This window comes from Ochotona princeps, chromosome 13, assembly GCF_030435755.1.
Source record: "Ochotona princeps isolate mOchPri1 chromosome 13, mOchPri1.hap1, whole genome shotgun sequence".
NCBI classification, from domain to species: domain Eukaryota; kingdom Metazoa; phylum Chordata; class Mammalia; order Lagomorpha; family Ochotonidae; genus Ochotona; species Ochotona princeps.
This window is the reverse complement of record NC_080844.1, coordinates 18,141,783-18,157,366: the sequence shown is the minus strand read 5'-3', so window position 1 is coordinate 18,157,366 and position 15,584 is coordinate 18,141,783. Positions and strand designations below refer to the sequence as shown.

The 15,584-nt window shown below is 41.7% G+C and overlaps 1 protein-coding gene across 1 annotated transcript in view; it reads right to left on the bottom strand.

Moving 5' to 3' along the window:
* ASAH2 (N-acylsphingosine amidohydrolase 2) overlaps positions 1–14,533 on the bottom strand; it is a 79,929-nt gene extending 65,396 nt beyond the window's left edge. Inside the window, exon 1 of the mRNA XM_058671515.1 lies at positions 13,648–14,533. The gene's annotated coding sequence lies outside the window, so the exon portion shown is untranslated. The remainder of the gene's footprint in view (positions 1–13,647) is intronic.
* Between the last annotated feature and the right edge of the window lie 1,051 nt (positions 14,534–15,584).

The following is a 15,584-nucleotide window of genomic DNA, read 5'->3' as shown; positions in this document are numbered from 1 at the left end:
TAATAAAGGATGACAGGGTTAAAATAAGGAAAGGTATGTCACAAAGTCAGGTTTTTTTCCTGCCTTTTCTATGAGATGTTTGAAGACTCCTTCTATTTATGGAGCATGAAAAATGTTGCCCCCAAATAAACTTATCTTCCAATTCCATTAAAGAGAGGGATAGGATATGTGCACTTAAAAATCCTGCTGCAAAGTTATTCTCCTCTCACTGGGTTCTAAAGAGTTCCAAATTAGAGTTTGGTAAGCTCAGCCCTGGTGGAGAATGCTTTTTGCTGTTTTCCACACACCCCGAGGGTTAAAAACCCAGATTAAAAACTTCTCTATTTCTCCACTGTGGGATAAACTATGTGAGACTGTATCACTGTTTTTAGAGTATTTTTAAATTATGCTATGATGCTCCTTCTTTTCACTATTTTTAGAAAAGATTTATTTATTTTTATTGAAAAGGAAGATCAGATTGATAACAGAAGAAGAGAGAGAGAGACAAAGATCTTCCATCCACTGGTTCTCTTCCCAAATGGCTACAATGGCCCAAGCTGAGCTGAATTGATCCAAAGCCAGGAACTAGGAGCTTCTCCCAAGTCTCCCACATGAGTGTAGGAGCCCAAGGCTTTGGGCTATCCTCTACTGCAATTTCAGGCCATAGTAAGAATCTGGATGGGAAGTGGAGTAGCTGGGACATGAATCAGTGCCCATATGGGATCACAGTGCTTATCAGGTGAGGATTTAACCATTGAGCCATCATGCCAGGATGAGTGCATCTTTTTTTCAAACCTAGAGATAAGAATTTATTTCATTTGGCAGTGACAAATTTGACCTGCTTGTTATGCAAGATTACAAAAACAGATTGGGAGAAAAACTGCTCAGCTTCCTTGATCACTGTTTTAGGGACACAGTAACCATAGCATTTAATATAATCCTTGCCCTTTACGAAAATGTCAGATGCAGAGATCTCTCACATGTACAGTGTACCTGTAGAAAAAGTACCATGCCCTTAATAGAAAAGCTCAAAAGAAGCAGAAAGCAACTGGATATCAACAAAGTGTAGACTGACTGAATCATTCTCTGTAGTCAAAACTCACAGGAGGGCAGGAGAGCTTAGGCAAAGCTTGGCATGTAAGTGGATTGTCTTTTTTTTAGTTGAACAAAATCCAACCTGCAGAATTACCCTGCCAGAAACAAATTTCCTCTCCCATGCCTAAAGCAAATTCACTGAGAATCACCCATTAGATCAGTCAAGAAGCAAAACTGGATATACACCAGACCATCCCTGTGATGGATACTAAACACACACCACTGCTCACATTCTCTGTGGTTGCAACTAACTTGTTCCCAAGCACACTCCACTTAGGACCAAGAGGAAAAAGGGAGAAAAAAAGTTTTGCTCTTGTTTATCTATCTCTAGGGTTAAGACCTACATGAGGACTTACCACTTTAGGTTTGTCTTTGATTTGGGATAGCGATAAGAGCTAGGTGACAGCTGAAATACCCAGGCATAAAAATAAGAGTGGGTGTTTACCTGGCTCCCTCCCTTCTGTGGAGGCCAGGGTCAAGCCCTAGGGCGAACTGGAGGCTAAATGTGGAGCTTGAGTCTGAAGGGGCTAAGGTTAGGGTAGGAAACATCCACTTGAGCCTCAAGAGTCAGGGAGTCAATCAATGGAAGCCTATGAAAGAAGAGAACTTGCTGACAGAGGGAAACACACAGCTTCTTTTTTTTTTTTTTTTTTAAGATTTATTTTATTTTTATTACAAAGTCAGATATACTGAGAGGAGGAGAGATAGAGAGGAAGTGGAGCTGCCGGGATTAGAACCAGCGGCCATATGGGATTAAGGCGAGGACCTTAGCCACTAGGCCATGCTGCCGAGCCCCACACAGATTCTTAATACCAACAGTGGATCCACCTTGTATGTCAGAGTCAAGATGCATCCAGATAAGGATGGAATCTAGAGTAAAGCAGTAGAAGCACAAGTCTGAAAGGACTACTACAGGTGGTGTTCAGGACTCCACTCTGTGGGCCGGGAGATTAAAAGCACTTGTGTGGGTTGGGTTGCAGGACAAGAAGGGCAAACACTGAAACAATAACAACAACATACTAGGTTCTAGCATGTAGATACCTACCAAGCCAGGGTAAGGAAAGAGCTCATTGTCTTAAAATAATCATAATTTTAAAAATAAAATAAACTTACTGAACTCTTGATATTTTCCAGATAGTGTGGTAAGAATAACGCATGAACTGCATCATTTAATACTCACTATTCCTACCTCCATTTTACATTAAGCTAAAAAGTAAAAAAATGAGTCATAGAGAAATCAGATAGCTAAAGGTTACATCACCAAGTAGGATTCAAAACCAGATCTTTGGCCATCAGATTCCTCTAGCTTAAACATAAACTACTTCTTTCCATTATATGGATGTATCATTCCTAGTAGTAACACATTTGATGTCCTTTCCAAAACAGTAAGAGAGTATAAGCAAAGTAGTCAAAACCACACAGCTAATACAGGAAAAAAAATCAAACATTTAGACTGAGGGATTGTGTGAAGAAAAATTCTGAAGTTATATGGCCCAACTCCCTTTGTCACAGAGATAAAATTCAGTTACTTGCCTAAGGTGCTGGTAGTGGAGACTTGTAGCACCCATTTACCTGGTTCTCTACTCCTTCAAGAGCGTGCGGAAAGACACTGCCTTCCATCCTAGTAACTACTGGCCAATGAGCTGCAAGCAATGGTGACATGTCACCTCTGGATTGAAGGATCTAACACTGAGGCATGTGAAAGGAGGTGGGAGTTGTGTGTGGTCTCCCTTCCCCTGCTATGGTAACCCTGACTGCCATGTGTCCCAGATGCCAGGTTACAAGATTCTTGAGTCACCTGACCAAGAGTTGGCTTTGCATAATAAGAACTTAATGTTTATATGTTAACCAACTAGATTTGGGAGGTTTACTTATTCCCACAGCAAACTTTCCTGCCTATCCTAACAGAGTCACAATAACAGTTCATGAGGATGACTCTGTAGAGTTCAAAAATTATTAACTCATTAAATTATAGATCTCATTTGTACTCCCTTCAGTCTAATAAGAAACTTGGATCAAATGGTATTTAATTCTATTTTTCAAAATATATTAAGATCTCTCTGATATAAAGATCAAATTTCAGGCAATCTCAACTCAAAGACATGTCTGAAAATAGAAGAGGCACCTGCAGGTAACAGGAATTCATGCGGTGAAATCCATACAATTTTATGCTTCCCCAAGAAACTCTCAGGCACATACAGATCATCATTGCTTTAATTTACATTCAGCTCTAACCAGCTATTCTGTTTCTTCCAATCCAAAAACTTAGAATAACCCAATTTTCTGGAAGCAAGCATAGAGGTAGCAAGAGATAGCTGAGAGATATTCTAGTGAAAATGTTTCAATCTAGGACAATAGTCAGTGGTCATAGTGACAATTTTTAAAAAAAGATTTATTTTTATTGGAAAGGCAGATTCACAGGGAGAAGAAGAGACAGATTTTCCATCCACTGGTTCACTACCCAAGTGGCCACAATGGCCAGAGCTGAGCCAATCCGAAGGCAGCAGTCAGGAGCCCCCTTGGGGTCTCCCACATGGGTACAGGGTCCCAAGGTTTTTGGTCATCCTCCACTGCTCTTCCAGGCCACAAGCAGGGAGGTGGATGGGAAGTAGGCTGGACGGGACATGAACCAGTGCCCATATGGGATCCCAGAGGTTCCAAGGTGAGGACTTTAATCACTAGATTACTGCACTGGGCCAATCTGGGTCATTTTAACAACTAAGACAGCAGGACATTTGGACACACTTTCTTTTCAGGGATTAAAAAGTTTTTTTTTAATTTTCAATAAAGGGATTCCAAATTGTAAATCTATCTAATATGTTAAAGGAAACACGGGCAAAAATGTAACTAGAACAATTCCTCCCAAAATGTACAGTATTTTATGTGGACTTTGGGGGATTTTAAATTTTTTTTCCTCATTTATGTTAACTGTATTTAAATGTTTCTGCAATGCCATGTATTGCGTTATGATAGAAACACAATTTTTAGAAAAAGGATGGATTCAAGTACACAGAAACAGCAGTTTCCCAAGTAGACCATAAGAAAGCAGATGTAAATTATTAGCCTAATCACATGTATCTTTAGATGAAGAATAAACACTGCTTGAAAGCAGATTTATGGGGACTGGCACTGTGGGCCCTTACTGCCACGCAGGACCAGAACCAGTAGCAGCCATTGTTGCCACTTGGGGGTGAACTAATGGATGGTAACTTCTCTCTCTTTCTCTCTCTGCGCCTCTCTCTCTGTAACTCAGTCTTTCAGATAAAACAGACGTTGTATTTCTTTGCTTGGGGTTGTGAGGAAGGGGAGGGCTGTGAGGGTATCAGACTTTATCCTTGACTGAGTGCACAGAACTTCTAGAAGCCACCAGGTTATCCACCAATTTAGCCAGGGCTAATTGAATAGATTGAGCTCTACCTGCCCATTCACTACACTAATCAAAGAACAGGCTGAGCTGCCTTTTTTGTGCCTAGGTAAGCTGAACTCTGGAAGCATCATAGAGACAAAGGTCTTCTGAATTGGATAATTATATTGGTATGTGCATAAAAGGTTTGATAACATGAGGTTACAGGGAGCCATGAGCAAGTTGTCAATCCTGTTGTCTTACAAATGAGTCCAAAGTCAAAGACACATTCCAATGTGTCAGTTCTAGGGTTTTTATATTCAAAAGATGTAACTGCTGGGTGAGCCTGGGCAGTAACAAACTGGAGCAGTTACCACAATAAACAACTGATAGACCAGTACTGGTGCACTCCTAGAGAATATCAACCAGTCTTTCCAAGTTCCTCTTTGAAACCTGGAATCATGAATTGGCTGAGAAGTATTTTCTCTCAAAGACCTAATCTTAGAGTTACAGAGCTTACAAGCAGAGTAAGTAGTTTTTTGTTTTGTTTTGTTTTTTAATGATTTACCTATTATTTTTTTCTTTTACTGGAAAGTCAGATCTACAGAAAAGAAGAGAAAGATCCTCCAAGTTGCTGCAAAGGTCAGAGCTGAGCCAGTCTGAGAGCCAGTAGCCAGGCACCAAGAGTTTCTTCTGGGTCTTCAATGCGGTTGCAGGTTCTCAGAGTTTTGGACCATCCTTTACTGCTTTCCCAGGCAACAAACAGGGAGCCAGAAGAGAAGTGGAACAGCCAGAACACGAATCGAATTGGTGTCCACATTGGATCCTGGCACATGCAAGGTGAGGACTTTGGCCACTAGGCTACTGTGTCATGCCCAAGTAGAATAAGTAGCTACACACATACACACACACACACACACACACACACACACACCCTACAAACCTCCAAACTCAATTCAACCTGTTGAAAAATCACTTCATTCAATCAAGAGGGACACAAGACACCAGTAACAGTTTGACACAAAGTCTTAAGAATATCATTGGGCCAGGGGCGGTAGCCTAGTGGCTAAAGTCCTCGCCTTGCATGAGCCAGGATCCCATATACAGACCAGTTCCTGTTCCAGCTGCTCTACTTCCCATCCAGTTCCCTGCTTGTGGCCTGGGAAAGCAGGCCCTACGCCTTGGGACCCTGCACCTACGTGGGAGACCTGGAAGAAGTTCTTGGCTGCTGGCTTTGGATTGGCTCAGCTCCAGTCGTGGCCACTCAGCCAGTGAACCAGCAGACAGAAGATCTTTCTCACTGTCTCTCCTCTCTGTAAATACGATGTTCTTATAAAATAATTTTTAAGAGCATCAGTAAAGGAGAAAGCATCAGTAAATAGGTACGCTATCACTGAGCAGCATGCCAGCACTGCTGGATATGGAAACCTCCAGCCAAACCACAACTGCTGCAGTCACAAAACTCCATTATGTGATGAAAGAAAGCATCTTGCTCTAGTTTAGGCAAGTTTGCAAGCTGGATTATCCTTGAAGCCCTTTTGAAGGGAAAGAAGAAAAACCCAGTTGGCAGAGGAGAAAAACAACATCATAAGAAATATTTCCTTGTTCAAGAGGAGGGGCTACCTAAGACACAGCTGTATTGAAGACAGAAGTAAATAAACGGGTACATTTATTACAGCAAGTGAGTGTGTGAGGGAAATCTACAGGTCCTGCCACAGATCACAATAGGTTTTGAGGAGATGACAGGACCAGTATTGACTGTCACAACCAGAAATCACATGCTGTATTCAAGGAGGATACCCACCACTCACTGTTGTCTGGAGGAAATACAGGGCCAATGTGGATGAGTCTTCCCAATTATTGCTATTTTTTATTTATTTGGAAGTCCTAGAGAGGATTTAGGGGGAGAGAGAGTTGCCATTTGCTGGTTCACTCCCCAAATGACTGCAACGCAGGATCTGGGCTGGAACCAGGAACCCAGAACTCAATCCAGGGTTTCCCACATGAGCAGAAGCAACCCAATTACTTGAGCTTCCTTCCTGGGTCTGCATTAATAGGAAGCTGTAGTTGGAAGTCAGAGTTGGGCATTGAACCCAACACTACAATATGGACATGGGCCTCTTAACCACTAGGCCAAATGTCTATCCAGATCTTCTTATTGATACGGGAAATTAAGTAATACAGATGTATTATTTCACATTTCTTCATTTTCAAATGTACCAACTAAAATTTCATGGGTGAAAAATCCAAATATTTACTTTATACCTCAGATCAACATTAAGTAGGACAAACAATTCATAAATTGTAGACTCGGTTTTAATTCAATCTTCATTCAAAAAATAATAAAGATACCAGACACTGTGCTAGAACTAAAGAATGTAATTCATAAGACAAAGTTCCTGCCTTTAACAATGTGGCATACGGATAACACTCAAGAACTTACTTGTAACATCAGACTGTACCTCCGAGGTACAGAAGAAATGGGATTGCCAGACACATGATTCAGACATTGTCTTGCCAAGGAAGTAATAGTTGAATTAAGACATAAAATGATAGTTATTAATTTGATATAACAGTTAACTTTGGCTATATAGCATATGACCCCATAACATAATATCCCCAAATAACATCAATTTGTTCAGCTCACAACTCTGGGTAAGCAGTTTGGGGACCAGCTGGGCAGCTGTGATCTAGGACTTGCTAATGCATCAATATGGAGCTGCTAGGTTGGTTGGAGCCTTCACTTGGACATTTGTGTGTGATGCTCATAGCCTCATTTCTAGCAAGTAAGCCTTGGCTTTTTCGCATGATGGCTGAGCAAGCTTCCAAGAGGATGGATGGAAAAAGGCAAACCTTTTTTTAAAAAAAAAAATCTAGGCTCTCAGTCCTGCTAACTTCCTCTGCATTCTGTTGATCAAATCAAGTTCCAAGTCCAACTCAGATCCAATACCAGGATAATGCTCTCCACCTCTTGATGGGGTGTCATGTTGCAAAATGTGTGATTACAGGGAGGGGTGAAGGACATCTTGGCAATCTACTTCACCAGAGAGGAAGGCATGGCATGTGCAAAGGCTTGAAGATAATTAAGAGAGAAAATGGTGCTTGGGAAACTCCATGTTGTTTACTATGATAAAAGAGAAGGCAGAGGGAAGGTATGGCAGGCATGATCAGATCATGAAGGACCTACTGTGTGCATAACCCTGTGAAACAAAGAGTTGAAGGGGAGGATACATTTATTCTATTTTGTAGAGTGAACTGCTGCCCAATTCTATAATTGGAAGATAAGCCAATTAAAGGGAAAGAAAATGGTGGAGGGTGCGTGTATCTGCGTTGTTTTGGGAGGGAGGTTTTCTGTGTGCTAAGGTCTACATAACAATGACAAGATAAATATAGTGCAAGTTAAATGCAAACATACTAAATCAAATGCTCTTGGGGCTCCTAATGAAGAGTCATCAAATTTAGTTTGGAAAATGAGGGAATACATCATAAGTAGGGAAGAACACAAACTAAGCTTTGAAGGAGAAAAGATATTTACAATCAGCAAAAAAAGGGTGTGTGGTGGGGTGAGTATTCTGGCACAGTGGGTTAAGCTGCCACTTACTAAGCCAGCATGCCATATCAGAGTGTTGGTTCTAGTCGCAGTTCCCACCCTTCCAAACTTCCTCATACTGTGCATTGAAAGAAGCAGATAGCAGTCCAAGTAACTGAGTCCCTTTAATCCACATGGGAGACTCAAATGGAGTTCTAACTCCTGGATTCATCCTGGCCCAGCTGCAGCTGTTGTAGTCGTTGGAACAACGAACCAGCAGATGGAAAATTGTTTTCTCTTACTTGCTCACTTTCTGTCTCTTTGTAATTCTGTCTTCCAAATAAATAAATACTTTCTAAGGTCTGCTGGTCCATGGCTACACAGTGTCCTTCTCCATTTTGCAACTTCCCGGTGTATCTCCAGTTCTGATGGAGAACCTGTGGAACATGTGCAAGACTTGATCAAATTTTGCAATTAGCTGTTCTGCAACTTCTAGCTCAAGATAGTTTTCTGTGCAGCAAAAGAAGATTCTCACATTCAAATAAATGGAGCGTAAGCTAAGTAATTCCCTTTCCATAAGGGAATAAAAATTTTTGGTTATAAGACTGGTAGAGTAGTGTAGTAAGCTAATCTTCTGCCAGCAAAACCAGCATCCTACATGGGTGCTGCTTCAGATTCCAGATTCTACACTTTAAATCCAGCTGCCTGCTAGTGGTCTGGGAAAGCAGTGGAGAACAACTCAAGTCATTGGGTCCCTACACCCATGTGGGAGACCTGGAAGAAGCTCCCAGCTCCAGGTTAGATCAATTCTGACCATTGTAACCATTTAGGGAGTAAACCAGCAGATGGAAAACCTCTGTCTCTCCTCTCTGTACATCTACCTTTCAAACAAAAATAAATAAATCTTTGGAAAAAAAGAATGTTGATTAAAGTCTGGGTTCTAGATTAAGATTTCTGGAGTTCACATCCCAACACTACCTTGAGGCAGTCACTTAATTATCTGCATGCTAACGCCTTCGTCTCTACTTCTTGTGAGGACTAAGTCACAAATGCATGTTACATGAACACAAATATTTCTTTCTAACTAAACTATAAAGTGTCAATGACTAATTCTTTGAACACATTATTATATTCTTTGGGGAGTTCTCACACTTTTCTAAGGAAAAAAAATCCAATGGGTTTACTATGACTGAATGGAGAACTTCAAGTGCTTAAAAGTGAATAAATGCCTCCAATAAAATCAATTCTTGGAGACTTCCTCAGTCTATGAGAAGTCAGGTGATTCTAGCCATTTGGTTAATCTTCTACAGCTACCAGTCCCATCCCATCTCCAAGGACATGAGATTAAGAAGATAGACTTTGGCAAATGACCTTCAACATCTGGGTTTGATGAATTTCCTGTTTCTATTTCTTTTAATTCAAAAAATGAAATGAGTTGGAAAAAGGTTAGCATATGTTCCACTTCAGCTACAAAATTTCTTTATAAATTCCTCCTCATTTTAATCCAGTTGTGAAGATGGAGTAGGGTTAATCAATTAGCACAATCCCCAGGTCTGAGCATTAGCAGAAACAGTAGCTTATTCTGGACAGGAAACATCACCAGGATCCTCTCCATTTTCAAACTCTTAGAGATATCCCGCCAAGCAAAAATTTATCTTGGGCCCATGATAGTATCCCACACAACATAAAGTAATGCTCTAATTTAAGCTATTTTTTTCCTTTCCCAGAGTCTTAAAATAGCACATCATTTCTTTGCCAAAGGATCTTCTATAAGTGTTGGCAGTAGAAAGTTGTAAAATATTAAAAATCGGCTCTCTAGGCATGTAAAGCCTTGGTGTACCACATTTGCCAATTTCTTTGGTATAAATATTCCAGATTTCAAGGGGACCAAAGTAATCACTGAAAGTGAAATTGGTTAGATCTGCACACAATTAGCTCTAATGAGCAGATAGAGCTGTTCCCACAAACCCTTGTTTTTGTGTAAGCCAAGGACAAGGCAACTCTCAAATTTAATCTCAGACTTGCCCTAGCGGCCTGCGCTGGAACTGAGACTGGATCCTGCAGGTGGCTGCCAAAACCATACCCAGTCAGTATAGACAGCTTTGTTTTGAATCATAAATATGTTTTGAGACTTTCCTTTACGTCAGGTGCACTTCTCAGACCAGACCAGTCTGGAAGAGTAATCAGGAAATGTAGTGAGCAATACAAACAATATTGAAAACAGTTCCCAGAGATTATCTGAGGCCCTGAGGATCTGGTGTCTTGGCTGAGTGCCAGAAAGCTCAGGTTAACTCTCCTGAGATTTGGACAATCTCCTTCAGGATCACCAGTGCCATGAGCTGCACTCACTCTTCTTTAGTGTCCTTTGGTGCTGACAAAGCTTTGTTTACTCCTGTCTTGTTCTTGTGAGGCACTGAATTGCAGATCCAACTGCTAGTGGAACCCATCTTCCAGGAGAAATTTGAGATAAATCTCCTGCTGACAGGAGGATAGGTGAGTGGCACAACTGAGTCTTAGCCAGATGTGTCTCTTGCTGCAGGGAGTTCTCTTCTGTCACAGGTGATCCCCTGACATGCAGATCCAGTGAGGTGCCCATCCCACCTGAGGCTAGCAAAACCTCTGGTGCCTGCTGGAATGAGCTGGGCTCCTCCCCACCCTTGTGGCAGTGTGTGCTCACTGGAGATTCCATGTGGACTCTACTTTTCTTACCTACTCTTGTCCTGACCTTCTCTCTTTGCAGAGAAATGGGCACTTGTTTCTCAGAGAAGAAAATGAAGAGACTAACAAAACCTCACTGCACAACGACTTGGGAAAGGTGTCATTGTGGAGGGATGCTCAGCACCAGCTCTTGGCATTTCTGCTTTAACCAGTGGGACAAGGCAGCAACACAGTGGCAATGCATTCCTCATCTCCTACCCCCAAAATCTGCTTTTCAGGACCATGCAAAGGACACAGAGGAGTGTGTGGTAGTACTGCATAAACTGCAGAGCGCTCAGAAGGTGACATTTGTTAGATCGGCTAATGCCTCTAGCCAGTTAATTGTTTAGCTCATTTGTTCCTCTTAAACTCCATACATTCTCCTATTCTGGTACTTACTCCTTGATGAGTATAAGTCTCCACTAGGTGATCTTGTGTTACACTGCCATTTTATTCCTCTTCATTCACTGAGTCACCCTGATTCTGACACACAGAATGCCATTTTTTTAAAAAGTAGCAACATAGGTTTAAGGAAATTCAAAGAGCTAATGAGTTGCAGACATGGGCTTTCCAGTCACATCTTTGATTGGAACTGAGGGATCATGTCATCCTGACATGTGATATACACCCAATGAAGGTCTAATAAATCCAGTAATGAATTAGCACTCCTCTTATGTAGCCTTTGCATTGGAAAATGTTGCTCTTTGCTGTTGCCTGTTCTATCCTCAGATCACTAGACAACCACTGAACACATCAAAAATCAACCAGCTGTGTCCCCAGAGAGGAAGCTACAGACCCCTGAAACTGTGGCAAAGAACAAGTTAGATGGATCTAGGAGGCACCAGACATAGGAGGCAACTTGCTCAATCTAAGGGTAGAAGTATTTCTTATCAGACAGGCTCAGTTCCACTCACACAGAGAACATACCAGAGTTCACAAATCTTTGCTTAGCAAACCCCTAAAAGAATTTCTACACAATGACTGCTTCACACAATCTAAAAGACGCCATCTAAAACTCTTTTGGGCATAATAGTTTCAGAAAGTTGTGTTATCTCATTTTTTGTGTGTATTATATACAACGTCTAAATATATTTGGATCAAAACCTTTAACAGCCGAATCAACTTATTAAACTTCTAGAAGATATCCACCACAAACCCTAATCTGTGACACCAACTTCACCATCAAATCAAGTAGCCAAGTCAGCCAAGTATTAGAAAATGACTAAGTTCCTTTTTGTTCTCAGTGAAACATTCGTATATACTCCCTGTATGGTGACCTTTTCACTCTTCGCTGGCATTCCAGGACAGGAACAGGGACTTTGCCTGAGTTTGAAACTCACATGAAACAAGACAAAGTCTGTTTATCTTTCAGGGATCTCCCTCTGGAACAAGATTCTGAAGCTGCCCCTCTGTAGTGTAATGCTAAGAGACGTCTATCTTCTTTGGGACAGTGTCCCTTAGTGATATTCTAGCTGGGTGAGAAGGCCTCCCTTACTTCTGACTGAAGCAGGAAAAATTCCCTAGGTGACTTCTCAGGCCAAAGGAAACAAACAAAGGTTTGGTGAGAATTCAAACGGAAGAAGAGGATATGGACACAGATTTGCTCAGGGGGCTAATAATGCCTGTGTGCCAGTAAAAGTCATTAGGCATCTTTGCTTCCATCACCAACTCCAGTACTTTCCAGATGCTGCTCTTACATCCTACCAACCCTCATGTAGGGCTCAAAACCCAGTGTCCCCTTCCTCAGTGTGCCCTAGCTGGTACCGTAGGCTACTTCTAAGGTACCACCCTACTTTATTTTGCTCAGCAGACCCAATCTGCAGGAAGCTCTGCATTCCAGGTTTTCAACTCCCTTTCTTTCCCCCAACAAGCTTCCAGGACTTAAGGAGAGTGATTGTAAAGCAGCCTTACGCTGATTTTTTTTTCAAAATGTCTGCAACTGTCTGCCTAAGTTTTAAGGTAGCATTTGCATTTTCTCAAAGGAAGTTTGCTTATCAAAAGAATTACGCATTGATTGGAGAATTCAAACTATCTACGGGCATCAAGAAGGAAATATTCTGCATGTTGTCAAGACATTTCAATACCAGTTTCAATTGGTGTGCCAAGAAGCAGTAATTTGTGGAGTGGGGTCCAAGTCTGAGAAGCAACTTCTATTTTTAAATCTGCAGGAGGTGCTAATGCCAGGAAAAGTCATCAATGTGCTATAATCAGTTGGTGGCTGATACTGCAGTGTCGAAATGGAGGTAGAATGAGTTCCAGACAAACTTTACCTAAGCCCCTGTATCCCTAAAATTCCTTCCAGTCTTTGAAAGTACATTGAACTAATCAATTATAGGTCTTATATATATTTTTTAATTAAATGGGATAAAGAAAAGTATGCAAGCAGACATGAAAGGCCGTGTGATCTCAGCTAGGAGACCATTCAAAGCACTGGGATCCTGAAGGTTATTACTTGCGATGTTGCGTACACTGAGAGTGAAGTAGTCAGGCTTGAGAAAAAAAAAAAAAAAAAGGCCACATCCAAGAAAATGCCTTTCTCCCACAGGCATATGGTAAATTCAGAGAAGTTTGTTTTTCAAGTTCAAGGATTTGAATCTTGCTTTCCAAAATGGGATAAGAAAATGGATTTCTGCCACTTGGCTCCACAATTCAATAAATAACTCTAAACTAAATACATAGCTCTCAATGTAGATAGGAAGGCTTACAGAAAGAACAGCAGAAAGATCTTTTGAACTCTGCTGTAACCATGACATTCAAATGACCTAATCACACAACAGTAGAATTCAGATAGAATTAAAAAAAAATCTGCCATTATAATCAGAAACACAGATGAGCTCCCCCACGATCCCTGTAATCCTATGACTTATTCTCGTGATAAACAGTGGGCTAATAAACATCTGTGCTTTTGCAGTGTCCACAGGATCTAGTTTGTAAACATGAACAACCATCTCTTTGTTCTCTCAGGAGAAAACAAAGCACTATCAATCAAAGCAAAGCTACATACCCAGAGCTGCTGCGGCTGCTGCTTGCTCAAAACCGCGTGTCATTCCCCTGCAAGTCAGAGCGCCAGGATGCCTGTGTATCCTCTGCCCCTGCTCTTCCGAACAGTGCTGCAGGTTAACTCTTAGAGGCTGGATGCTTTAGCCAGCAAAGCCAAGGCTCACCAATTTAACCACTTACATGCTGACTCATGCACACAGGGAAGGACGCACCCCTACGGAGCTTGCTGCTAGAGGAAATCTTGCACCATCTTTTGGAAGGTCACACCTGGAGCGCTTCATTTTTGCACTCTGCCCAAACACAGCTTGGGAAGTAAAGCAGTCACTCCTTTTCTCAGACTGACCTGCTTGTCCTCTTTGACTTGGAAACTATTCTTTCTCCACCACATCAACCACACACCACAAAGAGGAGCCTTAACAGCACAATTCAACATAGGTAGGTAAGTTAAGACCATTTTAGAGGAATGAGTTCAGCTCCAGGAGATCAGCTGTCCCCCACTGTCCTAGACAGCTTACAATGTGGAGGAAACGGCACTGCATATAGTTCCATTGGCAGTGTAGGGAAACAAGTAAGATGGTGCTTACGTATTCGCTGGTATTCTTCCCATAGAAAACAAAAAATCAGCTTCCTGTAACATTGCCTATATACAAATTGCCAGGGTCCCTAGAAAAGAAAATGTGTTTTTGTGACTTTTTGCCCTCTGTTAGAAAGTATCAAAGACAGGGAAAATGAAGCAAACACCTGCCTTGTTTGATCAGCTCCTGGGTGTCTATGTCCCTCTGTCTGTGTTACCATGCAGCAGGTCTTGAAGCACAGGATTCTGAAGGAAGAGTGCTGCTGCTTTTCCAGTCATTGGAGTGTCATCTGAAATAACAGTTTCAGCGGCAAAGCCTTGGTTCTCAACCTAGGGCACGTCCTTGGTTTTTCTTTAGGCTGTGGAAGAGTCCACTATGGGATAGAAGTGGAAGCAGAAATTGTATGTAAGACACACAGGGTGGTATAAATGTTAGGCAAAAGATGAATTGTTGAGGCAGGCATAAAATAGACATGCAGCCTTGTGGGAACTTGGGGGTTAGGTAGTTAGCACAGGTTCCATCTTTGTCCCGCAGCCTGGTGCCCCAGGGTTGCCAGCTGAGGCTTATTAACTACTAATTGCGCTCCAAGGCTTTGGGGCCTCTTTAGTCTAAAGTACACCTACAATGGGGACTGAGAAGCTCCAGGAAAAGGAGTACGAAATCAACTATGTCAGAATAGCAATGGTCTAACACAAGCAGCAACTTTTACGCTGAATGCTTACTACATTTCAGCAAAGATGCAGAATGCTTTATACGTATTCTGTAGCAAGAATTGCTAGCTCTGCAACAAAATCTGTTTCTTTCTCCACTTGCCCACAGTCAGGATAGTCAAGTGACTGAAGTCTACACAATGGACAGAGCGGAAGTGATCTGCGCCAATTGCATCCTCGGATTGTAAAACTGTCCTTCCCATATATAATCTTCCATAATCTAAGCACAGAGGGAGCTGGAGGGAGAAATCCACAGTGACCCAGAGGCTAAGAGGGGGAGAGGAAATAAAGAGAGAGACAGCATGCAAGAGCACCTGTAGGGAAAAAAACCTGCCAACTTTCAAATATTTTTAAATTACAGGAGGAAAACTGGCTGACAAGCTAAAAACAGCTTTCTTCAAAATACTTGCAGGAATATGTTAGCAAAACAATGTGAAAGTCACTTTTCTGCAGAAGCACTACATTTTTTAGCCAGCTATTCACATTGCCTCCAGACCAAACCCTTGGATTTGGACGCACCTCGGGCTGCTCTCCTAGTTTTTCTCTCATCCCATGCCCATGGATCCCTGTGCAGTTTTAAATATACCCACCTTTCCTACTTCTGCTCATTTTCTTTCTCCCAAGACACTTTGACAACTACTCAACTCTTAAGGCAG